Here is a 26,060-nt window from a genome sequence, read left to right on the forward strand (position 1 = left end):
TTGAGCACTCGAGTACAAGCCAACAGTTCTTCGGAGCTTATGTCTTGGTCAAGGATTTCTGTGAGTGTTTGCTGGGTGGCATCTCTGTCCATTTCGTCTTGTAGTTCTTTTATTTTCTTTGGGCTGATCGATGGTTTACTATACAGCTCTTTGAAGAATTTGCTGAAGTTAAGCATGTCAAAGACGTCCAATTTGCTTCCATTTGTCTTCATATCTTTAAGCCTCTTGAAACGGGACCAGTTAATATTTTTGCCTCGATCGATGTCACTACATAGGTCCTCTATGAATGCAGACTTTTTAAGTTTTATGAGTTTCCGATATGATCGTCGACTTTCATAGTAAGAGTCTCTGAGATTTTTATTCGTAGGATTTTTGCCGTAACTTTTGGACAGTTTGTTCAACTCCCGCTTGCCGTTTATACAACTTACATCAAACCACGGAGCTTTGGGCTTCATCCTTTGTCTCCTTTTTCTTTTTCCGCTCACTATTTTCCTATCTGGCTTGTTCTTCGGACCCTTTGTCGGAAGAATAACATCGGCAATGTCTTGGAAGATAGATACGAGTTCTTCATTAAGACACAAAACTTGTTCTCTGTCTGTGCATTGGGTTTCCGCGATTCGGTTTATTTTCTGAACAAATTCTGGCGAATTCTGGATCGCATGAAACTGAAATTGAAGTTTCTCGTCCTCATTATCCCATTTGTATTTTTTAGGTGCGTCTTCTAGTGTTTCTAGTAGATCCTCTGCATCAACCAAGTTGTGTTTGTGCTTTATTTTGCAGATGCACGGCTTGTGGTCAGAAAATTTGTTAAGATTCTGCACTTGGAATGACAGCACTGATTCAAACAATTCAGGTGTGACTGCCATATAGTCAACTACGCTGGCACCATTGTAGTTGACAGAGGTATATTCCCCAAAGATGTCTCCCAGTGTATTACCATTTAGCAGCGATAGTCGATTACAAGCGAGGAAATCTAATAGTAGGTTACCCCTAGAGTTAAGTACTTGGTCCTTGCTTACTCTCCCGCTAGTCTTTGGATGGCTGGAGGGGATTTCATCTGGTTCAGAGTTAGGGTCGTCATCTTCAAAGTCGAAGTTTGTGTTTCCAGTACGGGCATTTAGGTCACCCACCAGCAAGATCTTGCCAAGATCGGGATTCTGAGCTTTAAAGTCAAGGAGGTGCTCTAATGTTGTCATGTAAGGGGAGCCATCTCCAGCTTTGCGTTTTGACTTGTACGACGACTGCTCTGGTGAGTCGTAGACATTGATGATGGTGAACTTGTTTTCCATATCATTGGGATAGAAAGTAATAGCTTGGAAGTCAGGGCAATTTGTTTTGACTAGCTTTACTTGTTTTGAAATTGAGCGATGTACCCCAATGCAAATTCCACCCGATCGAGAGCCTTTTCTTGTGCTGTTGAAGCACTCATAGTTGGGGAGAAAAAACTCCTGTTTGGTTTCTTGCAGGCAAAAAACGCTGCTTTGTGTCAGGATGTTGACAAAGTCACTGTCTTCCATTTTTGGCCCTTCTTGGCTCATAACCGAGTCGTGGATGTTCCATGATAAAATTGGGAGGTTTTCGAGCATAGTGACCTTTTGTGCGACAGGAGGCAATCTGTGTGTTTTATTCATTTAGAGTCCGTTCCTTTGAGAGTGAGCTAGGGTTCGGTAGGTCAAGGCATCTATAAAAGCAATCTTTGAGCCTCAACCATAGTAACCTCTTTCCGTTCTCGTTAATAGAGAGGTCTCTATTTTGGGAGTTGGTTAGTCTTGTAACGAATCCTCCAAGACGTTCGTTACAAGAGCAGTATATTCTGTCTGCAAAGTTTCCTCGCCTTCTTAAGTACGAGACAAAGTTTTTATACAAATCTTCCAGTCCAGCGTGAATATAAATAAGATCTGATTTTAGATTACGCGCCTTAGAGATTAGCCCACCTCGACTGAGGATACTACTGATGGACTTTACTTTATGTCGATCAATGTAGAAAGCTGATGTGAACTTTGAACTCGCAAAGTCTTCGAAAAAATGGTCATGCACTATTAAACATTTTCGTTTGTTATTAGTTGGGGTTTTCTCTTTTCTGCGCTTTTCAATCAGTGTCCAACCCAATCCAACATCGTTCTCTGATATGAGTGGATCAGAGGTTTCTGTTTCACTTACAGGAATCTCAGGAACATGTGTTGTTGCACATGGCATTGGGATCGTTTTGATAGTGGCATCGGTTACTTCTGGGTTTGGAATTTGAGTCTCAGTAGATGCAGGTTTATTGACATGCCGGTACGGTCCCGGGTCATAGTTGATGGGGAAATTTAATGAATCTGCCCGACTATGTTTGCTCGCAATGACGGGTATAGATTTAGGTGGAGAGTTGGGGATAAACTCATGTATGATAGTATGATGCAAGTTCTGTAAATAGGGTTACGAACAAAATATAAATGTAAATTGTAAATAAATAAATCAAATCACATAAAAAAATGAAACGCAATCAAAATATAATCATTACACGAAATATACAATGACAGAAGATAAAAGATAAGAGATAAAAGATAAAAGATAAAAGATAAAAGATAAAAGATAAAAGATAAAAGATAAAAGATAAAGAACAGAATGACATAATAAAATAAAATCTCTGACATAATGAAATAAAATCATAAATAATAAATAAAATCACTTCCGCTTACTCCTTCTTTTACCCTTCCCGCTAAAATCAGGTTCATTAAGATAAATCTTGATAAAATCTTCGTTGTCTTTTTTGAAACACGGGATTCTTTGCAATATTGCCCCGACTTGACAGCACCAAGATATCCTTAGGATCGTGTGTTCTTGACAGAGCGACGCAAAGCTGTCCATGATTAAAACATTCGGACCTAAGGTCCAGTCCAACTATAGTGATGTCTTGTCCCTGAGCACGATTTATGGTCATGCTGTAACATGGCCGAACCGGAAATTGTTTTCTACGAAATATAATGCCGTTAGAAGCGTCTGTTGGTACCAGGGTTATTCGTGGAATCAATATTATAGTTCCATTTTTGTTGAAGGCTTCAATTGTGTTTCTATGGAGACGTGACACAATGGCCCGTGTTCCATTAACCATAATTGGATGGTTAATATTGCGGAGAACAATAATAGGCGTCAACTGTCTTGAGGTGAGCGAATGACGTTGGGCCTGGCTGATGAACCAACAACAGTCTGAGGTAGTAAAGATCACCAATTTTTGGTGACATCGAGTAGAGTCTACCAATAGTATTTGAGTGGACTACTACAGAATCGTCGGTCTGATACATCTTCTTTCCACCAATCTGACGACGCTTCCACTCTCCTTTTCCCCAGGTGTAAAACTCGGGGACTTCGTGATATTTTAAAGTAGAAGCAAATAAGTCCTCTGAGCAGAGATTAAAGAATGCCACAAGTTTCGAAGGGGGTGGGTTACTGTTCTCCATGGACTGGGATGTAGTAGTCTCTGGATTGAATATGAATTGGTGTTCCCCCTCGAGGTGTATGTCTAATGTAACGACTGTTGGCCGGTGACCGTTTCGTTCCATACCAAGTATGACCATAGTGGCTTCATTAGCCCCCAAATACCTAAAAATTAGAAATTATAAAGATCATAGCAATTTTACATATAATGGTGTAAGATCCAGATCAATTAAATGAAAATTACTCAACGAAGAACAGTAAACATACCTATGATTCTCATATTCGGATATTTCATCCAAACCCGGACTTTGTAGATTATATGCAGCCCTGTCAGTTCCTTTATACGTATATTTTAGAATATTAGAAACCCGCTAGTCGAAAGCTTTGTTCGAGGAAATTTTAAAAATCAGTTATGTTTTAATTTCTCTTCATCATACAGCTCTGTTATACAGTAGACATAATGGAATTTATTTAACAATGGCGACAGCGTTGTTAGTATTCGGATTCCCAAAACGATACTTTTTACCGCATCAAAAAATACCAATCACAACCAAAGTTATGAATATAAGTCATAGCGTGAGCGTAAATGTGAGCTAGTTTTGAAGTTATGACGTAGCATACAGCATAACAACGCGCGTAGTTAAGATGTTCTTGCTCGCGCACGTGCATTTTTATCGTTGCTACGCAACAGCGCAGTAAACCTTTGCTAAAATAACGCCATTATTCTAACGATTATTTAACCTCACTTCCGACGTTAATTATAAAAAATCTAAAGCCTAAATCAAAATTCTAAGAATGCTATAGCCTATTCCTATTCTTTTTCTACAACCCTGCTAAAAATGGCGAGGTTTCAACTCCATTTGCGAGCTGGGTTTGGCTTCACCAGAGGGTCATTTTGAGGTCGATTTTCGGTGTTTTTTCTTCTATGTCCCCGTTGCCGGGGAAATTTCGTCAAGTTTAAAATATTGTATAGATATTTGATTGAGTTGACTGAACTGCAAATTTCAACGTTAATGTGACAGTTCATCTGTCGTGAGAGAAACGGAGAATAAGGGACAATCCAGCTGTTGTCTACTATAACAACTGTTCTTAGGCCGTCCCTGTAGCAGAACTTTTCTATAGATCTTCCACCTTGCATCGGAGATCTTCTTTTGTATTGAGGATAACTACCCTCTCCAACCACTGTGCTAGCCTGATATTCCTTAGGAAAACCTTTTGAGCAAACTACATTTTCCATACATGGCGCCGTAGGGTTGTGATGTGAACATGGTCCATGAATCATATGCTGTGTGACTATTTCGTATAGGATTGGGTCTGTCAGTGGATCTGGAATTTCTGCTGAAATGACCAAATCGATGTTTTCAGGGGTGATAATAAAATTGTCAATCCAAAAGAGGTTATGGCTGTGGGGAAGAATCCGCTTCTGGAATTCATCATTCCAGGTATTACCGGAACTTCTACCAAATATGTCTTTTGTTGCATTATCATCTCGACCAGTATTTTTTGTTTCAGACAAAATACCCTTGAAATGATGTCGGGACGATCAGCTGCTTGTTGTCCTGGATATAAGTTACCAACTATCTCAGACCATGTCGGGTTTGTTGTCATTGTTATGAAAAATGTTGGCTTTCCGTGCCTGAAACAAAAATATATTTAGGTCTAATATCTTAATATGAATAATGTGCATAAATGTGTATTTATATCCACTTTATGAATCAAAATGATCAGGTTAAGATATTATATAAACCTTCTAAGGATTGCCATGGAATCCTGTTGCCGATTGAACATATAGCGAGGACTTCCAACAAATGTTGCAGGAAGACGTACCGATCTTCCGATCCCGGAAGAGCTCTCCCCGGAGGCAAGATGGTCCAACAAAGTGCTGTAGCATTCAGCCCTTATTTCCTTTTGGTGTGTCTTGTACCACAGGAGTCGCTCTGTAATAACCTTGGCTGCCATGTCAACAATATACTGCTGAAAAAGCATTTTTGATGCGTGGAGAGTATTAAGAGCAAAGCATGTCAGGTGCACAGAGCCGTCTGATTTTAAGAACCTAGCAGTGCCCTTACGGACCATGAGTTTGAATGAGTAGTGCTTCATATTCGAGTGCGGAGCTGCAATATGGTAGCCGTCTTCTCCTGCTGGGTACAACAGAGGATAATGTAGTGCGTCGTACGAAGGATGGAATTCATGGATCCTCTTTAGTGCACCATTAGTTTGCGTTAATATAATATCTCTACGTCCTGCAGGATCGTCGTCAAAGACAACTGCAACACCTTTATTGTTGCGAGAAGGAGCGTTGTATCTCCCTCGATGCTCGTTTGCAGGAGCTCGGTTTGCTCGTATAATAACCTGGGAATTAAACGGAATTAAACAAAGTTTAATTAAGTTGGAATTCGAGTTGATTTTAAGCATAGGTTATAAGATGTGGTAAAATATGAAAATTAGAAGGTATAAAGTTAATGTGTAATTTATATTAATCTTCACCTTGAGATTGGATATATCAGAGGTCCTGATCGTTGTTACAGCTGATTTAAATTCACGGACGTATGGATTATGGCTATTCATCATAGCAGTGTTATGTCGTTGCCAAATTCAAATAGGTACAAGAAAAGTCTGAGAAAAAAGCATTTGACCAAACGAATCAGAAAGCTTTCGAAGGAAGTCTTCGGTTCTTTTCACCCGTTTCTTCCTCCGCCTTTGTGGCTCGGTTTGCCAACAGTTTGCCAGCCTTACTGCCAATTTGGAGATCTTGTTGAAGGAGACAGTGAAGTTGCTACACGCTTCTGAAACGCCAATGTTCTTACAGAACATAATAAACTTGTTGTTTGCCCATGTAACGTCAATGATTTTGCGTATTACAGTTTTGTAATCACGGAAGTTGTGTTTCCAGGAAAGTTCGAAAGTGGTGTAGTTCAGTGCATCTTTATGAAGAAGAAGAACCTCGGGGTCGCCACCTGCCTCAAATATCGTAATAAGAGCATGGAGCTCCTTCTTCTTCTGCTATAATGCCTGAGAACGAGGTGCCACGTGAAGTGTATAACAACGTGACGTGTATAATGTATATTATACTGTATATATACAGTGTATAATGTATATGCGCTGAACAAAAGTTTGAGTGTGTGAAAATTAGGTTTAAAAGGTCGATCAAATATTATATAAATTGCATATGAGGCAATGAATAATCCATTCAGATTCATTGGTCTGACGAAACTGGCCTATATATGATATACAAAATATGAAATAAGAACCGATTGTACTTGTAGTTAAAGAAATTACTTTCCTTATCGAATCGCGGAAAACATTACGTGGATGCTGGAGGACTCAGTGCCCACGTTATGTCCACTCAAAGTCCAGCTAATCATGTTCGACCAAAATAAAAATCATGTCCGTTCATGAAATGTTAAGACTGAAAGACTCGTTCGCGTTTAAATGCATTTTCAGCTCCAAATATACAATATACTCTACAAGCAGTAAATATAAACTGCGCAAGCTTTCGATCTATCATGGTTTTAAGACATATTTTTCGTTGGCACTATCTGAATCTCCTCTATAACTTTATAAAATACTAAAAGGATCTGCTTACCAACTACAGTTTCCAGAATCCAGATAGTGATCAGGATTGCATCCTTCATGATTCGCCGACCTTACAGTGTAGGTTACAGTTCCAGAAACTGCACTTAGAAAACTATACGTCCCCCAAATGGTCAAATAGAGACTGCACATTTGGAAAACGTGAATTGTCAAGTAAACGCAAGATTTGCAAGAAGAGTGGAATCATTACTCGATCAAAATGAAAAATTAGGAATAGCACTTTACAGTTTACATATTAAATGTAGCATGCGGTCTGAGAAGTTACATGGTTTTATATTTTCGATGTGCATCCTTTCAAGTTTCGAACTTATTTTTTAATCAGGTTTAATACTTCGACTGACGAATTTAAACAATTACAAACAGAAGCAAAACAAGAAATCGTCTACGAGGCTAGCCACCAAGTTTATTTGACGAAATACAACATCATCAACCCGTCGTACAACTTAATAGTGAATTGCTCATTCATTGATATTTAGTTCTTAACTAATTCCTCAGTTTATTTATATATTACTTATTACAATTCGTATATAAGCCGTGAATGAATGGGAAAAGCGAGCGACCGATTTCATTCTCGGTATCATTTTGCATTGGCAGACGGTCATTGAAATTAATATCATTTACTTTTGTTTGGGAAAGAGAGATATTGGTAGCGGTCCACTCTATTCAATTATGGGTTTTGGTCAAATTGACATACCTGAAATACTACTAAATATATGAAATACAACTAATTATATCATTGCCGATGGGGAGCCCCCGATGTACACTCAAAAAAAGACCATCTACTGTATATCCCGGAATTTGTAATATGTTTTCAAGTAGCCTTCCTACACATGTTACATATCGCATTATTATCTAATGTTTTATACTCTTCAATTATAAGTATATAATATATATATATATGAGTTATTTCTAGTATTAAACTGTCGAGTAATCATTAGTCGATTAATTAGTTAATTAGTTAATTGGTTAAATACCACGCCTCAGCTAATCCCACAGCGACCTGCTGTCCAACCTGAAAACACGAAGTGGTAGTTTACGAGGTGGGCCACTAGTCTTTGCCTCTTTGATAGTTTAATCTCTGTGATTATGGACGCGTACTTCTCATGGTGATGCAGTCCAGGGAGGTAAAGACAATGTAATTATATGAATATGAAGATAGTGAAGTTTACGGCACACTGACTAAAACATAACCTGGGGACCTCCAGCTTTGTTGTGCTAAGGATTGAGAGTCTGGTAAAGCGTGAACAGATTAACCTCTAAGTGGGTACTCCCGAGGAGACTAACGCTATTGTGCAGTAAAAACCACCCTCACCTACCCTGACATACGAAATGTCTTTTACTTTTGTCAGCACCCCCGCAAGGAGCGTACTCTTCTTTTGCACCTCACTATTTGCACAGCTGATGTCTTGATAGGCAAACAGGATGCATTCATTGTTACTATCACTTACTATCACTGTTCACTTTGGTAGTCACAGATTACTGTTCACTTTGGTAGTTACAGATTACTATCACTGTTCACTTTGGTAGTTACAGATTACTATCACTGTTCACTTTGGTAGTTACAGATTACTATCACTGCTCACTTTGGTAGTTACAGATTACTATCACTGTTCACTTTGGTAGTTACAGATTACTATCACTGTTCACTTTGGTAGTTACAGATTACTGTTCACTTTGGTAGTTACAGATTACTATCACTGTTCACTTTGGTAGGACATATTACTATCACTGTTCACTTTGGTAGTTACAGATTACTATCACTGTTCACTTTGGTAGGACATATTACTATCACTGTTCACTTTGGTAGTTACAGATTACTATCACTGTTCACTTTGGTAGGACATATTACTATCACTGTTCACTTTGGTAGTTACAGATTACTATCACTGTTCACTTTGGTAGGACATATTACTATCACTGTTCACTTTGGTAGTTACAGATTGCTATCACTGTTCACTTTGGTAGGACATATTACTATCACTGTTCACTTTGGTAGTCACAGATTACTATCACTGTACACTTTGGTAGTTACAGATTACTATCACTGTTCACTTTGGTAGGACATAATGATTGTCCACTAATAAACAGTCTCTCATCAGGCTTAAGTACAACAGATAATACAATAAACACGGAACAAATACCTCTAAACTGAAACAATCATGGTTTATTAAGTTTCCTAATCAAAATAGCGATAAATAATTCCTATAATTGCTCAGGTAACTTTTTGAAGGCTGTTACTTAACGGTCTTTGGGCTCGATTAGTCGCTCTGGTCTCACAGTTCATTGAGTTTGCTTCATTTCTACACGACTAAAGCAGGCACCACGTGACCTTCTAGTGCTGTTCCACATGTATTTCAATTTCCTCTTTTGATAAGTTCTATACTATTACTATGAGCCGTAAAGTTGATCTTGTCAGACTACAACTACACCTGTCCTAAATTGCATCTCAGAGAGCCGGTACTGGTTACCATGGTTACTAAACTGGTTACTATGGTGTAAAATCAGGTACTAAACTTAAACTACCAGCGATAAATAATCAATATGCTTCAATCCTACTTACAGATATTTTATTATGGAACCGTGGCTTTAAAAAATTTGTTTCGTCATGAGAAAGTGATTTTTCAGGAGTGTCCATCGGGGTTTTTATTTTTATTTTTAACTGATTGGGATGTAAACAATATTACGAGGGGCTTTGAATCAATCATAGCTAATCAAGATAAGATAACAATGAGCTACCGTGTAGTGTGCGTATTAAAAATAGGTTGAAGTTCTCTTGCAATCAGTTTAATCCTGTTTTTAATTTTAATCTATACTTTTCGAGATCAATATCTCATTTTATGCTCTAAAATCTTATTAAATCCTCTGCGAATCATAAATTTGATATCTCAACGCCATACTTAACTTATAACGAGATCTGCGGCTAACACCAGCTCTTTTATATCCAGATAAGTATTCTATGAGATTGCTCTCGCGATATAAAAGCACATTTAGCGCCATAAATTCTGTACCCTATCAGTTACCAGTATGCTGTGCCAGCAAGACTACCTTAGCAGTCCCCCGGTAATATAGGAGTAAACCGCCGAGCTTTTAATCTGAAAAAAATCTGAGGATCAACACTATCCACCTACCAAACCGAAACAGAATGTTGAATTCTTTGTTAATTGATACCTACCAAACCGAAATAGAATGTTAAATTCTTTGTTAATTGATACCTACCAAACCGAAACAGAATGTTAAATTCTTTGTTAATTGATACCTACCAAACCGAAACAGAATGTTAAATTCTTTGTTAATTGATAACATGACAGTATTTTAGATATGCAGATAACTGTGATTCTGGGTCTGATCCTCCTAGCACTATCCTCTCTTCAGGGTGCAAGGTATTATTAATCATCCGGTTTTATTTTACAGAATTTCATGTTATTCCTATCGTCGAAAACTTTAAAAAAACTTTGTTTGTGATTGCAGTTGTAAAGTGTAATCGAATGTTATTACATACGCTGTGTTACGATAAATAACATTTCAGTGTCGAGGAGTTATTTGAGGAAGAAATGCAGTTGACCGGAGAGGTAGAAGATGTCGACCAGGCTCGAGAGCAGGTTGAAGAGCGACAATTTTCCTGTCTTGGTAGTAAACTAGTTTGTGACATGCGGCAGATATGCGGAGGAAAACGAGGAGGAAAGAAGAAGTGTAGAACAGAAGTGAAGAATAAACATAAGAAAGAAGGCGCTGTGGAAAAACGACAAGTGATGTGTCCAGGAGGAAAAGGGGGTAAGAAATGTAGAGAACGTATGCTCCAGGGGGAATAAGGGGAAAGGAATGCAGGAACGTGTGCTGGGGAGTTAGAAGTGACAGTTTATGCTACCTCCCTGAAAATCTGGATAGAAAGAAATGGAGACGTTGAAGTATTAAGTAGCAGTTCCTCAAATTCAAGTTATAATGTCAGTGAGAACTATTAAAGTACGCCGGTCTTCACGGATAAATTATAATTTGGGAAAACCCAATTTTATTACTTCATTGATGCAATGTAATCTGTAAAATTTGAAAAGTATTTTATAAAAAAGGTTAAGGCAATAACGAATGGTTATTTTTTTTTGAAATTGATTCAACAAAAATTTTGATATCATATCATTGTGCTGAGTTCTGTTTAAATTTCATTCCTGTAATATTATCTAAATTTTCATCTTCAATACAATGTCTAATCATTTTTTTTTCCGATTAGGTTCATAAAAAAACTTTTAATTTACTCAAGCAAAGTACAGCAACCCATAAAAATATCAATTAAATCGAAAGTATTAAACATCTGAATCTCCCATCCCAATTGTTCAAAAGTTCTATAAACCTCGTCTCTGAAAAACGTCAAAACTGAACATTATGAACAACTTTAGTAGTTAGCTTTACCTGAAAAACGTCAAAACTGAACATTATGAACAACTTCAATAGTATTAAGCTTAACCTGAAAACGTCAAAACTGAACATTATGAACAACTTCAATAGTAAGCTTAACCTGAAAAACGTCAAAACTGAACATTATGAACAACTTCAGTGGTGATCAGCTTTACCTGAGCATGTAGAGCGTACTCAGTTTACTTATTCCAGTATTCTTTTTTGGTTCTATTGAGAACACTGATGATCATTTGCCACTGCTTGCGAGAGTTATCGCTGTACTCATTAAAATACCTTTTGCAATACCTGTGTTTTGCATTTTTCTTGTGCTTTTCACAGAACTTTTTCATCTTATCATACTTAGTTTTATTTTGAATGGTAGCTGTAAAACCCACTTCCCGATACACCTGAAACTTTTTTTGCAGTCGATTTGGTCAACGTATAGACGCTCTGTCAAATTTCTGATCTCTAAAGCTCTAACTCAATTTTAACATGATTTTTAAGGCACCTGAATATGGCGATTTTAGTTTTTTACCGAATTTCGTATTTAACAGTGCTGGCGAGTATTTTATGCAAAATTCTTAAAAATCTCCACATAACTATTTCTTATTCCTGTCATAAAATACATCCTTGACATTGAATAAGAATGTTTTGAACAAGAAATTAACCTGCTGAACGACTTCCAATGAGCCTTAATGCCTGAAAAAACAGTAAAGGGGGTATAATAGTATATCATGTATAAGAGCCACGGGCATGCTTGCCAGCACTGTGATTTGTCCTTATATCAATCAATCACTATTCACTGCGGTTTGGGTTATTTCTTATATTTGTAATGTGCAGCTGTAACAAAGGCATTGCTGACGGATGATTGTGTCACAGAACTGAAGCATAGAAAATAGCGTCACTAACAAATTAACAGCGTGGTAACAATTTTACAGTTTTACTATTCAAACAGAACACGTAACATTTGTAACTGTCTAGAATGTATTTCCTTCGTCCAAGTTTCCAGTGACACTGATCACGTAAGTATTCTGTTAGAAGCACTGTGGAAATGAAAGAATAAGAGCCGAAAGAAAAAACAAAATTGATTTCGTGAAACTGTGTAACTACAAAATCCTTTTATCATTTATTCTATAAAATCAATTGCTTGACAGTCAGCATCTTCAGTGGTAATATTTATCACTATACCTTTGATTTTGAACATAAAACACACCTTTAACAGATGTTGCGCAACATTATTCATATCATGAATCAATCCTCAATCCTGCTTTCAAGATTCTACCAAACTTTTTAACAGCTTTTTGTGTCTAGTTTCTCTAATCTGTGTAAGTAATAGTCTAATCGTCTCGATTCGGAATAAGGACATTAGGATAATACTTAATACCAACAGTTTTAAACTAAGGCAGGGCCTAAGTCTTGCTCCAAGGTGTTCCTCGATGGTAAAACTAACAGTAACAATGGTTCATAAAAATACCCATTACTGGTCACGATTATAAATCATTTGTCAGATTAGTCAGCGGCGGGAAAGGTACAAATTACGTGAGTTATTAAGAGGTTGCGTGTGGGTAGTCACTTATGGGCCACCCTGTATTTTAAGACTCTGTCCAATATTTAGCAACTTTTTATCTAAAGTAAATGGTCTGCCCAAGAGCAAGAATAATGATTTTGTCCAGTTTATACGAATACGAAAGATTTATGTCTCTCCCCAAAGCTAAAGATATTAAGCTGCATGGCAAACAAACTTTCCTTAATATTTGCCACGCGGTACAATCATTTGTCAGATTAGTCAGCATGCAGTGATAAATTGTGACATGAGAAAGGTATTCCGAGAATAAGTTGAACATCGAATATTTAGCACAGCAACCCTTTATAATTTATGTAAGGAAAATGAACTGCCGGTTGCCCGTTTATCGGATACGAAAGATTGACGTCTTTAGCAAAAAGCCAATATGCTGAGCTGAGGGTTCGAATCGTATCAATAACATTAGTGTGCATCTTTGGAATATTTGGCATTAGGCTGCTGATGCAGGATGTGGGCGAAGTGGTTAACCCCAAGATAAGAAACCATGACAGACATTAACAAACTCTCTTTATTATTTTGTTTTCATCAACTTTGTTACGCGGCGACTCTGGATCGTATACAGTCTTGATGGGTTGAACTCGAATATAAAGCGAAATGAGACAAATTGAAATAGTTTCGTTTCTTCTTCTCATCATCTTGGCTCCAACCTTGCAATACAACGCTGATATACAAGGTGAATAAAGGGAACACTTGTACCTACTCCTAAGATGAAGGACAGGGCCCAGGGGATAAGCTGATTAGGGGACAGCTATTTTTTATTGACAGATGATACGCGTTCTATTGTCTAAATTTTTTCGATATTATATTTGTCTGACGCCAGGCAATTTAGGCAAAGCGTCGCGAAGTAATATCAATATAGCGTGATCCGTTATCAATTGTTCCTACGGCAAGGGTCATTTTTTAGCAAATTGAGACATTCACACACCGGTTACTATAGAGCTATAGGATTCATGGGATGTGATATTTAGAAATTTATTTGGCTATGAAAACTTTTCGACTTAAATCCCGGGGGCTGGTAAAGGTATTTGTAGTAGTTAGTTTTGTGGGCTCGCTTTGTTATTATCTGTGAGGTGCTCTAGTAGTCAGTTTTGTGGGCCCGCTTTGTTATTATCTGTGAGGTGCTCTAGTAGTCAGTTTTGTGGGCTCGCTTTGTTATTATCTGTGAGGTGCTCTAGTAGTCAGTTTTGTGGGCCCGCTTTGTTATTATCTGTGAGGTGCTCTAGTAGTCAGTTTTGTGGGCTCGCTTTGTTATTATCTGTGAGGTGCTCTAGTAGTCAGTTTTGTGGGCCCGCTTTGTTATTATCTGTGAGGTGCTCTAGTTGTCAGTTTTGTGGGCCCGCTTTGTTATTATCTGTGAGGTGCTCTAGTAGTCAGTTTTGTGGGCTCGCTTTGTTATTATCTGCGAGGTGCTCTATGATATTATCTTGTGATCTTATTACGCCGAACATCTTGAAGTTAATCAATGTGGATTAGAATAGTGGTCGTACAAGCTGCAAATGGCAGAACTGTGGCAGAACTGTGGCAGAACTGTGGTAGAACTGTGATTCTGCTCGTGGTAGGACCCTCATGGTCAGGCCTCTCTTTTAAAACAAAGCTAGGGTCCCCAGGTTACCACAGTGGTGGCGAGAAGCATTAGTCCTATTTTATTTAAAGTGCTACAGCAATTCTAATGCTTGAAAAACAGAGTAATAATAAACCATCTCCTCAGATTACCCGAACATAGCAAGAAAGGGAGCAGCCACTCAGAAAGATGACCATCTTACCAACGATGGAAAAAAATTTGGAAAAGCACCCAAGGCAATAGATGGAAATAAAGACGCTAATTGGAAAATGTCGTCAAGGTAACCAACGTTTTTTAGATTTCATCCGTTTCAATTTATAATTACAAGCAGATAATGACTAAAATGCTTCAAACTAAAACGTTATACCCAAAATATAATTCGCCTGCACAGTCTATAGTTCAAATTCGCTTCAGTAATTCAATAAGTCTTACGGGGACCAAAGGCGCTTGGTGGAAATTAACATTTACGAAAGTATATTACATCGACGCGATTTGGATATGGAACCGCCTAGATAGATTCCCGGATAGGATAAGCAAACTAACCGTAAACATAGAAACGACCCTGATTGGTACAGTCAAATATGTTAACGGAAAAGCTTCATATCGTTTTGATGACCTAGCAGCCATGGGAAAACAGATCGTAATGAACAGTAACCATGAATATAGAGTGCAGTTGGTAGAAGTTGTCGTTTTAGGCGTCGATCTTGGTAAGTTGAAAATATTTTAATGAGTTTTAACAAATATTCAAAGTTTAGTTGATAAAAACAAGTATTATAGATATTTCAAGGCATAATCTGTACTTTCAATCGTGGATCAATACTCAATAGAGATCTGTCGAAAGACGACCTTCGTCAATTTCTAGATATAAGGCAAGTTTGCACGTGAACGGGTCGCTATACCCATCTACTTTCTACCCATTTTTAATACTCCGTATAACTATAATTATATAATTATAATACATGCATAAAATAATTTCAGAAATGATGGCAGGCCATAAAAAAGTTCTTCTCCTGACAGCCTCGACAATATCTTGCACGGTTAAAGGAATTTCCGCGCAGATGAAGATCGCTTGGTCCGGATATGATGAAACTGACGGTGATTTTGTCTCTTTGGCCGGCCAGTTTGATTCATCCAACAGTCAGCAGATAGGAACCTTGAGTATTGCAGCATCAGCTGTAAATACTGATAAAGAATATACTTGCACCGTGTCATCTGCGAACCATCCAACATCAGATACAAAGTCTGTTATTGTTGACCTCCATACTTATGGTACGTCCAAATTATCATCTCATGATTTAAACTTAAAACCATCTACTCATCAAAGGTTTATATTCTCACGATGTGAGTTTAGAGTTGAATTTCCAATCGATTTATGTAGGATATTTTTGATAAAAAGTAAATCTAAAAGAACGATTAATAGGGTTCACGTACTGTAGTGCGACACGAACTCTAGTGCGACATGTACCCTAGTGCGAAACCTCCAAGATCGACACTGTCGCAGTAGAGTACGCTACCTGGACTGTAGTGCGACACGAACTAAAGTGCGACAAAACACTTTACACATTCAATAAAAATTTAGTCAGCAAAGGAATCCATCTCCGGGGGAAGGGTTGCTTTCAGCTGCGTCCAGGTATCCAGTACGTCTCCAAGGTCCACGAAGGCAATGGCACCGGCCACCGATCATCTGAAAGTACTTCCGTACTGCTGAGTTCTCTGCGTTGTATTCCGGGACTAGGTCATGTTGCTGCATCTTCCTCCAAAGTGCTTGCTTGTGGTGGAAGAAGCATCATCTCTTGGTGAAGAGCTGCACAGGAGTAGGAGGGTGGGAATGGGTCTTCGTACTGGTCACAGTAGTGTCGTTCATCAGACTGAGACGTCCGGAGCAGATCTTCTCAGTGCATCGCCAGTAGGTCCTGTCGTCGCGCTTCTTATCCAGGCAGTAGCGGTATCCGTCGTGGATAACGTTTCTTGAACCAGTAGTGCGTCCAGGAATGAAGGTGATTCAAGAAGACATGTTGATGTTGTTCGATGCTTTGGTAGAATCATCGTGACCTTATATATGGCCCAAGCATATGCACTTGTTATCCAAATCGGAGATATACCTTCATACGATGCGTGTGATAGGAATGAGGATCATATGCTGCTTACGAGTTACCCGGTGGATCACACACTGCATACGTGGCTTGAACTGACCCGAAGGAAAGGAATTGTGATCAGTGGATCACTTCGAAACACGTAATGTGAACCGACGAATCGTATTCGCAAGATCACTTCGAAATAAGTGACGTGAACCGACCCGACGAATCACTTAATGGTCCATAAGAAGGATAGGATGTGACCTGAACTTGGAAATAAGTCAGGATATTTTGTCGCAGTAGAGTACGCTACCTGGATCGTAGTGCGACACTTACCCTAGTGCGACAGAGGGTGTTTTTGTCGGACTTCGCACTAGAGTACGTGTCGCACTAGAGTACGTGTCGCACTACAGTACGATTACCGATTAATACAGGGTGTTGCAAGACTCGTGTCCAAATTTTGAATGGCTCTCAAAATCTAAAAAATGAGACAAACGGTCTAATTTTTGTTTTAAATTGTAGACAAATTATTACATTTCAAAATACATAACAAAAATAAATCTAATATTTTAACAATTTTTCGAACCAAGCCCCCTTTCTGCATAAAAGGTTTTGAACCCTCGGAAGCATATTGTCTATTGCACGTTTTACCATGTCAATTTTTAACTTTTTAGCCTCCCTTCTGATATTGTTTTTTAGCTCATCTACTGTTTGTGGGACTGGGTCTGAATAGACACGTTCTTTCAGATAGCCCCACAAAAAGAAATCGGCCGGATTCAGGTCAGGGCTGTAGGGAGGCCAGCTGAACTCAGCTTTCCTCGATATCAGTCTTTCCCCAAAATGCTCCTTCAGCCAAGCCAAACTTTCGTGCGAACAGTGTGGAGGGGCCCCGTCTTGTTGGAATATACAGGAATCAAGTATTTTTTTCCTTTTAAGTACTGGTATAACTTTTCCACGCAACATAGCAATGTAATTTGCTGTCCTTATCGTCTCTGCCTTCTCTTCTTCATTCTCGAAAAAGTGGGGTCCGAAGACACCATGGTAACTGAGGCCCATCCAAACAGTCACCTTTTCTCTGGTTTTTGGACCTTCCACGGTGGCATAGGGTTGCTTATCTGACCAGATTCGGGCATTCTGAGTATTAACCCACCCTGATAGTTGGAAGTGAGCTTCATCGGAGACAATAAGGTTCTTCAAAAAGTTTTGATCAGACTCAATTTTGCTAGCAAATTGCTTGGCAAAGTCCACTCTTTGCTGCTTGTTGGCTGCCGTCTGTTCTTGCAACATCTGAATTTTGTATGGGTATTTGCCCAACTCCTTTCTCAAGATCCTCCAAACGGTTGTGGTAGATAGCTTAGTTCTCTTAGCGATGTTCCTTACAGAACGTCGAGGGCTTTTGTCAAGGATTTGGTCGACTTTTTTGATGTTTTTCTCATTAACTGCCGTTTTTGCACCCCCACCTGTTGGTTTCCTTCTGAGAGTCAATTCTCTCTCAAATTTCGTCACTTGTCGCTGAATAGTCCTAAGATGAATTTTCCTGCCTGCATTACCGTATTTCTTTGAAAGTGCCCTCCTAGCAGCAGTCCAACTACTTCCGTTGACATAGAAAAGCTTGACCATGTCTACTCTCATTTCGTCTGATATGCCAGATTTTGACATTTTTTCGAAGAAAATTTCGAAAGGATACAAATTTGCGAAAAGATGAGTTTTGAAACGAATTTGTGAGAGATAACTAAAATGTAAGGTATAACCAGCATTTTAAAACTGATTGCATCTAATTTTGCTCCTTCATAAAATTAAAAATTAAAATTTTAAATTTGGACACGAGTCTCGAAACACCCTGTAGTTATCCCCCAGTTCCATAGACGGATATTATGCCAAATTATTAGACGGAGATCGTCTACTGATTTTTCTCCGGATATTTCTCCGGTTTGCAGTTCCATAACCTTATCCGGAGACCATCTACTAGGAGGTGCACGATAAAAATTAAAAATAAACTTGCTCGGATTTTAAAATTTTTTGTACCATTGTTTTCTAGAGACTGTGAGAATTTTCACAGTACCAAATTTGTTATACCTTTTCGGAAAGACAGCTAATTCGCCCGCGCGCGTTGGTCTCCGGGAATTAATCTCCGAGAAATTCCCGGAGAGCTTCATCTCCGTCTAATACAGTAGACGTAGCCGGAGGATCATCTCCGGAGATGATCTACGGGAAATGGACCTCCGTCTAATAATTTGGCATAATATCCGGCTATGGAACTGGGGGGTAACGTGTTATAACAGAATATCTGACAAATTTAATCGCATTTTCAGTTGATGGAGGTTGGAGCGATTGGGGTGTGTGGGGTGTCTGCTCGGAGATCTGCGGAGGAGGACAACAGACTCGGAGCAGAACCTGCTCTGACCCCACACCAGTCAATGGTGGAAGTGAATGTGTTGGAGAAGCTGAGGAATGCAAGGAATGCAACACCCAAGAATGTCAAGGTAAAAGTCGATAATCAGAATTGAACAATGTTTCTTAATTTCAAAACTGCTGATAATTTCACAGTACAATTTTGATCTTTCATGTTCAGCTTACAGTTTTTGTGGCTTTCTAACATTCGCATTTTCAGTTGATGGAGGTTGGAGCGAATGGGGTGCGTGGGGTGTCTGCTCGGAGATCTGTGGAGGAGGACAACAGACTCGGAGCAGAACCTGCTCTGACCCCACACCAGCCAATGGCGGAAGTGAATGTGTTGGAAAAGCTGAGGAATCCAAGGAATGTAACACTCAACAATGCCCTAGAAATACGTTCGAAAATGGTGAGATAAATTTTAAACAACTTAGCAAAATATTATACGTGCCAGGAAATTTGGTAAATTGAACTTTTGATCTTTTACATCGAAATAGGTTTAAAAAACCCTCCCAGCGCCCCCACTGACTATACCTTCCTCTACCTTTCCCGAAGAATCATATTCCAATCTTGAAAGAGATTAAATTTAACTTAGATATTCTTGAACAATCTTCTTGCTATCAGAACAGACACTTGAATTACTTTAGAACTGCAGCAAGAACACAGTCCAGATGTTTCGGCTCATATCACGTGAGTTGTTAAATTTCCACAAAAATGGTGGACACTGATTTGAGGGAAACCTAGTCCAGGAAATCATTAATTCAACAGGACTGACAAGCTTCGGTAAACTTGCTTATTCGATATCAAATAACGGAGTAGTTCGCTGTTTATTAGTCTCATGATTGAAATACTGATATCTGGATATTATCCGGAGACAAGGACAAGTGAAACAAGGAAGTTAGGAGTAAGGGCAAATTTTCGGCGTCAACGCCATCTTCAGGCTCAAATTATTTGTTATATAGTAGTGTTGAAAGTATTAAAAAAGTAAAAAAAAGTATTAATACTTTCAACACTACTATATAACAAATAATTTGAGCCTGAAGATGGCGTTGACGCCGAAAATTTGCCCTTACTCCTAACTTCCTTGTTTCACTTGCTTATTCGATTATCATTAATATGGCCCCCAAACATAAAATATACATATACGGATACTGCAACTTTATCTATATTTCAAACCAATCCTGTCTTCTACCACACTTTCTACCAGTTTGCAGTCTTTAGTGCCGGATTTCTATGAACTGCGAGTCTAACTATATAATCGTCACGATTTTTAATACCGGGAATATAATCGAGATAGTGTGAAAATACCCAAAACTTTGAAGGTAGGGCCAAAGGCTTGCTCCAAGGCGTTGCTGGATAGTCAAACTAACGATCATCGTTAGTAACGATGGTTTATCAAAATACTCACTATTTGCCACGGTTTAATCGTTAGTCAGCGGTGAGAAAGGTATTGTAAAGATTGAACATTTAGCACAGCAACCCTTATAAAAAGAAATAGTCAGCCGGCTCCCGTTTATGTAGATTGTAGATGCGAATGATTTACAACTCTAAAAGCCAATATGCTGAGTCGAGAACTCGAATCGTATCAATAACATTAGTGTGCACTGTGCAATATGCATGTGAGTAGCTCAAGTCTAGTAGTAGTTACTAGTTGCTAGTTAGTCATTGATACCGTCAGAGGACGACAAGACAATTGGCAGTATAGTAGTAGTAGGCTACTGATTCAGGACGTGGACGAAGTTACTGGGGTTATAAGAAACCACGAGAAATAAACTCTCTTTATTATTTTGTTTGCATCGACTTTGTCACGCGGTGAATCTGGAATCTGGATCGTTTAACGATAAAGTCTTGATGGTTTAAACTTGGATATAAATCGAAATGAGACGTGAAATAGTTTTGTTTTTTCTTCTCATCTTGTTAGTTCCAACCATGCAAGGTGAATGAACGAGAAGGGACAGCTATTTTTTTGCAATGATTTTTTGTCAAATTTGTGACACAGAAAACCTAGGGATTGGTCAACTGGAGGTGTTTTGTGGTGAACTGCTATCATATTTTATGCAGTGCGGTGCAGCTCAATGCTAATGTTTGAATAACAGCGTAACAAATCCTTTCCCCAGGTTACTCGAACATAGCCCATAGTAAGGGAACAGCCACTCAAAAGGATGACTTTGCTGATGCAGATGGAAAAAAATTTGGAAAAGCACCCAAGGCAATAGATGGAAATAAACACCCTAATTGGAAAAAGTCTACAAGGTAACCATTAACCAAGTATTTTTAGATTTCAGATAATTACTTAAATAGTTCCAACTAAAATTGTATGCCCAAAATATTGTTTTCTTCTGATCGCCATGAAGTTCGTCTACAGACAGTCTATAGTTAATATTCGCTTCAGCAATTCAATAAGTCTTACGAAGAGCAAATCCGGCGCTTGGTGGAAATTAACATTTACGAAGGTCTATTACATCGACGCGATATGGATATGGAACCGCCTAGATAGATACTCGATAAGGATAAGCAAACTAACTGTAAACATAGGAACGACCCTGATTGGTACAGTCAAATATGTTAGCGGAAAAGCTTCATATCGTTATGATGAACTAGGAGCCATGGGGAAACAGATCGTAATGAAGGCAGATTCCGGAACTCAGGTGCAGTTGGTGGAAGTGGGCGTTTATGGCGGCGATCTTGGTAAGTTGAAACTATTTTAATAACTCTTAACAAAGATTTATAAATATAAAAACAATTTTTATAGATATTTCAAGGCATAATCTATATTATAAATCGGTAGGGAGTTGTCAAAAGGCGGGCTCTGTAATGTTTAGATAAGGCAAATATGCACGTGAACAAATAGGTATACCCAACAACTGTATATATATTTTTTATTTTCGATAGTATGTATATAACTATAATTAAAATACATGCACATTGCACATGCACAAAATAATTTCAGAAATGGTAGCAGGACATAAAAAAGTTCTTCTCCTGACAGCCTCGACAATATCTTGCACGGTTAAAGGAATTTCTGCGCAGATGAAGATCGCTTGGTCCGGATATGATGAAACAGACGGTGATTTTGTCTCTTCGGCCGGCCAGTTTGATTCGTCCAGCAGAACGGAACAGCAGATAGGAACCTTGAGTATTGCAGCATCAGCTGTGAATACCGATAAAGAATATACTTGCACCGTGTCATCTGTAAACCATCCAACATCAGATACAAAGTCTGTTATTGTTAACCTCCATACTTATGGTACGTCTAACTTATCATCTCATGATTTAAACTTAAAACCATCTACTCATCAAGGGTTGATAATATCACGATGTGAGTTTAGAGTTGAATTTCCAATCGATTTATGTAGGATATTTTTGATAAAAAGTAAATCTAAAAGAACTATTAATAATAACGTGTTATAACAGAATATCTGAAAAATTGTATCGTAATTTCAGTTGATGGAGGCTGGAGCGAATGGGGTGCGTGGGGTGTCTGCTCGGAGATCTGTGGAGGAGGACAACAGACTCGGATCAGAACCTGCTCTAACCCTACACCAGCCAATGGTGGAAGTGAATGTGTTGGAGAAGCTGAGGAATCCAAGAATGTAACACCCAACAATGTCAAGGTAAAAGTCGATAATTAGAATTGAGCAATGTTTCTTAGTTTTTAAAATTACTAGCAATTTCTACAGTATAATTAGGACATATTATGACCATCCAATATTTACGTGATTTGTTTTATGTTCTGTTTTGCAAATATCAAAATTGCAATTGTATTGATATCGGCCTTACATTTTCTGTTTTAAGATGGAAGACCATCCTGATGAATTAGGATATATATCATACAGGTGATCTTGTTGATGGAGGCTGGAGTGATTACGGTGTTTGGACAGTCTGCTCGGAGATCTGTGGAGGAGGACAACAGACTCGGAGCAGAACCTGCTCTAACCCCACACCAGTCAATGGTGGAAGTGAATGTGTTGGAGAAGCTGAGGAATCCAAGGAATGTAACACCCAAGAATGTCAAGGTAAAAGTCGATTATCAGAATTGAGCAATTGTTTCTTAGTTTCAAAACAATGTTTCTTAGTTTCAAAACTGCTAATAATTTCACAGTATGATTTTGATCTTTCATGTTCAGCTTACAGTTTTTGTGGCTTTCTAACATTTGCATTTATCGCAAACATTAGAAAAGTTTTGCTTTATAATATCGGCCTTAAATTTATAGACCTAGCTGGTTTTCTGTTTTTAACTTGAGTAAAATCCAAAGCTGAGTAATACAAAATATTCGTAAGATTAAGGTCCGCTGATTTACAGGTAACCTAGTTAATGGAGGCTGGAGTGATTACGGTGTTTGGACAGTCTGCTCGGAGATCTGTGGAGGAGGACAACAGACTCGGAGCAGAACCTGCTCTAATCCCACACCAGTCAATGGTGGAAGTGAATGTGTTGGAGAAGCTGAGGAATCCAAGGAATGTAACACCCAAGAATGTCAAGGTAAAAGTCGATTATCAGAATTGAGCAATTGTTTCTTAGTTTCAAAACAATGTTTCTTAGTTTCAAAACTGCTAATAATTTCACAGTATGATTTTGATCTTTCATGTTCAGCTTACAGGTTTTGTGGCTTTCTAACATTTGCATTTATCGCAAACATTAGAAAAGTTTTGCTTTATAATATCGGCCTTAAATTTATAGACCTAGCTGGTTTTCTGTTTTTAACTTGAGTAAAATCCAAAGCTGAGTAATACAAAATATTCTTAAGATTAAGGTCCGCTGATTTACAGGTAACCTAGTTAATGGAGGCTGGAGTGATTACGGTGTTTGGACAGTCTGCTCGGAGATCTGTGGAGGAGGACAACAGACTCGGGGCAGAACCTGCTCTAACCCCACACCAGTCAATGGTGGAAGTGACTGTGTCGGAGAAGCTGAGGAATCCAAGGAATGCAACACCCAAGAATGTCAAGGTAAAAGTCGATTATCAGAATTGAGCAATTGTTTCTTAGTTTCAAAACAATGTTTCTTAGTTTCAAAACTGCTAATAATTTCACAGTATGATTTTGATCTTTCATGTTCAGCTTAGAGTTTTTGTGGCTTTCTAACATTTGCATTTATCGCAAACATTAGAAATGTTTTGCTTTATAATATCGGCCTTAAATTATTAGACCTAGCTGGTTTTCTGTTTTTAACTTGAGTAAAATCCAAAGCTGAGTAATACAAAATATTCGTAAGATTAAGGTCCGCTGATTTACAGGTAACCTAGTTGATGGAGGCTGGAGTGATTACGGTGTTTGGACAGTCTGCTCGAAGATCTGTGGAGGAGGACAACAGACTCGGGGCAGAACCTGCTCTAACCCCACACCAGTCAATGGTGGAAGTGAATGTGTTGGAGAAGCTGAGGAATCCAAGGAATGCAACACCCAACAATGTCAAGGTAAAAGTCGATAATCAGAATTGAGCAACGTTTCTTAGTTTCAAAACTGCTAATAATTTCACAGTATGATTTTGATCTTTCATGTTCAACTTACAGGTTTTGTGGCTTTCTAACATTCGCATTTATCGCAAACATTAGAAAAGTTTTGCTTTATAATATCGGCCTTAAATTTATAGACCTAGCTGGTTTTCTGTTTTTAACTTGAGTAAAATCCAAAGCTGAGTAATACAAAATATTCGTAAGATTAAGGTCCGCTGATTTACAGGTAACCTAGTTAATGGAGGCTGGAGTGATTACGGTGTTTGGACAGTCTGCTCGGAGATCTGTGGAGGAGGAGAACAGACTCGGAGCAGAACCTGCTCTGACCCCACACCAGTCAATGGTGGAAGTGAATGTGTTGGAGAAGCTGAGGAATCCAAGGAATGTAACACCCAAGAATGTCAAGGTAAAAGTCGATTATCAGAATTGAGCAATTGTTTCTTAGTTTCAAAACAATGTTTCTTAGTTTCGAAACTGCTAATAATTTCACAGTATGATTTTGATCTTTCATGTTCAGCTTACAGTTTTTGTGGCTTTCTAACATTTGCATTTATCGCAAACATTAGAAAAGTTTTGCTTTATAATATCGGCCTTAAATTTATAGACCTAGCTGGTTTTCTGTTTTTAACTTGAGTAAAATCCAAAGCTGAGTAATACAAAATATTCTTAAGATTAAGGTCCGCTGATTTACAGGTAACCTAGTTGATGGAGGCTGGAGTGATTACGGTGTTTGGACAGTCTGCTCGGAGATCTGTGGAGGAGGAGAACAGACTCGGAGCAGAACCTGCTCTGACCCCACACCAGTCAATGGTGGAAGTGAATGTGTTGGACTTGGAGAAGCTGAGGAATCCAAGGAATGTAACACTCAACAATGCCCTAGAAATACGTTCGAAAATGGTGAGATAAATTTTAAACAACTTAGCAAAATACTATACGTGCCAGGATAGTTAGGGTTAGGGTTAGGGTTAGGGTTAGGGTTAGGGTTAGGGTTAGGGTTAGGGTTAGGGTTAGGGTTAGGGTTAGGGTGATGATAAATGATCATTCAGTTCGAACTTCGAACAGGTTTGAAAACCTTCCAGCGCCTTTGCACTTGATACACGTAGCATTTCCTTTTTCGCGCGTGAAGCCCGGCTGATTCTGCACTCTCCCTTTTCTCCCTTCCTCTCTTCACTCTTCCCACAGAATTATTGAATATTCTTGAAAGATATTTAATGTAACTTAGATATCCCTAAGTAATCTTTTTGCTATCAGAACATAAACTTAAATCATCGGAGAACTGGTAAATACACAGTCCAGAAGTTCCACATCTAAGTTACTTAGTTACTAAGTAACCCAAATCATGTAAGTTGTTTAATTTCCGTGCAAATAAATGTAACACGGCCGAATTGCAGGCCAGCTAATGTAGGACAAACTTTGAACAGGAATGACAAACTTTAGATTTCTGACAATTCAATCACATTGATTAAATCAATTTAACAATATGAATACGTATTATTTCGACCTAACTCATTTCAGGAAACTTTCCATTTGTGTGGCGGGTCAAATGTCCTGAAGTCCAAACTTTCACTGCAACGTTAACTGAAAAAGTAAATATTTAT

At 38.5% G+C, this 26,060-nt stretch overlaps 2 protein-coding genes across 5 annotated transcripts in view; one reads left to right on the top strand and one right to left on the bottom strand.

The window, feature by feature from the left end:
* LOC134813051 (cystatin-B-like) overlaps positions 1–19,978 on the bottom strand; it is a 73,567-nt gene extending 53,589 nt beyond the window's left edge. The window contains exon 1 of the mRNA XM_063820729.1: positions 19,948–19,978. The gene's annotated coding sequence lies outside the window, so the exon portion shown is untranslated. The remainder of the gene's footprint in view (positions 1–19,947) is intronic.
* A 35-nt stretch (positions 19,979–20,013) lies between these two features.
* The window catches only part of LOC134812703 (rho GTPase-activating protein 20-like), an 81,922-nt gene continuing 75,875 nt past the window's right edge, over positions 20,014–26,060 (top strand). For all 4 annotated transcript variants that reach the window (XM_063820228.1, XM_063820230.1, XM_063820227.1 and 1 more), the window contains exon 1: positions 20,014–20,040. The gene's annotated coding sequence lies outside the window, so the exon portion shown is untranslated. The remainder of the gene's footprint in view (positions 20,041–26,060) is intronic.

The sequence above is a fragment of the Bolinopsis microptera genome, chromosome 3 (assembly GCF_026151205.1).
Source record: "Bolinopsis microptera isolate Bmic1 chromosome 3, MBARI_Bmic_1.0, whole genome shotgun sequence".
NCBI lineage: Eukaryota > Metazoa > Ctenophora > Tentaculata > Lobata > Bolinopsidae > Bolinopsis > Bolinopsis microptera.